Genomic DNA, 1,300 nt, shown 5'->3' on the forward strand with positions numbered 1-1,300 from the left:
CTAAAGGCTGGGCCTGAAACTCTGATTGTGAGGGATTCTGCTGTAAAGGATGTACACAGGATGTGCAGTAAAAACACCAAAGTACTCCGTTTTCCGAAGGACACGGTCATCGATAAACCCTGATGAAGAACAAGAAAAGGAGTGCCGCCACCTCGCCCGGAAGAGGGAAACCGGGACACCCCCCTGGAGCCAGGCCTGGGGGGGGGGGAGCTTGCCGGGGAGCGTCTGGTGGTCGAGCCTTAGGGCCCCGTGGAGCTCGGTCGGGCACAGCCCAAAGAAGCAACACGGGGCCATTTCCCAGAGGACCCACCACCCTAGGGGGAAGAGGATTGGGGTCGGGTGCTATGCCCACTGGGTGGTAGGCAGGACCGGGCATCCTGGCGTACCACCCCTTGGTGGCGTAGACTAGCTCTGGGGACATGGAATGTCACCTCACTGGCCGGGATGGAGCCTGAGCTGGTGCAGGAGGTGGAGCGCTACCGGCCAGATGTAGTCGGGCTCACCTCCATGCACAGCAAGGGCTCCATAACCATTTTCCTGGAGAGGGGTTGGACTCTTGGCCCCCTACTGGTGACCGTTTTTTGTTTTTTTTTTAAACAGAAAAAACAACAACACACAAGCAAACAAGCATGATGGGACCTGCAGACTAATATTTAGTTGAACAACCCTTTGAGTCAATCACTGCTATCAAGTGTTTTCTGTAACTCTCAGTCATAGTTCTGCACCTGTTGACAGGTATTCTGGTCCACTGCTCATCAGCAAAGGGCTCTCATTTGTCTGGGACAGTTTTGGTTTTTGTTTTTTGTTTTTTTATTATACTTTTCAACCACAATTCAAAAGCAATGTCTTATTTCACTAAATTATAATTGAACATTTTTTAAAATTTATTATTACTTTTTTTAGTTTCTAGTTATTTGAGTGACTTTCGTGAATTTTCCCTTTTCTTTAATGGAAGAGTATGAATACATTTGAGGACGACTGTATGTTCTACCATGTTCTAGAAGCTTTTGACTTTGAAGAAAGTAGTAAAAAAAATGGTGTGGGGAACTTGCACAACCGTGAGGCACTGTTAATGCTGAAAGGTACACACAGGTTTTGGACCAACCAGTGTTATGTTACGGGCCCCGGCGGTCACGGTGACCACGTCAACAAAGAGAATTCTGACAAGAAAGGCTGCAAAATACATGTAGAGTGTGAGAGCAGGAAGGACAGCAGTACTCCCGAATTCCTCCAGATTGTGTATGAGCGGAAACAGGAAGTTGGTCCGCACTATGCAACCACGTAGTGCCAAAGGTTCTGC

This window comes from Stegastes partitus, unplaced genomic scaffold (assembly GCF_000690725.1).
Source record: "Stegastes partitus isolate 25-593 unplaced genomic scaffold, Stegastes_partitus-1.0.2 Scaffold508, whole genome shotgun sequence".
In the NCBI taxonomy this organism is placed as follows: Eukaryota; Metazoa; Chordata; class Actinopteri; family Pomacentridae; genus Stegastes; species Stegastes partitus.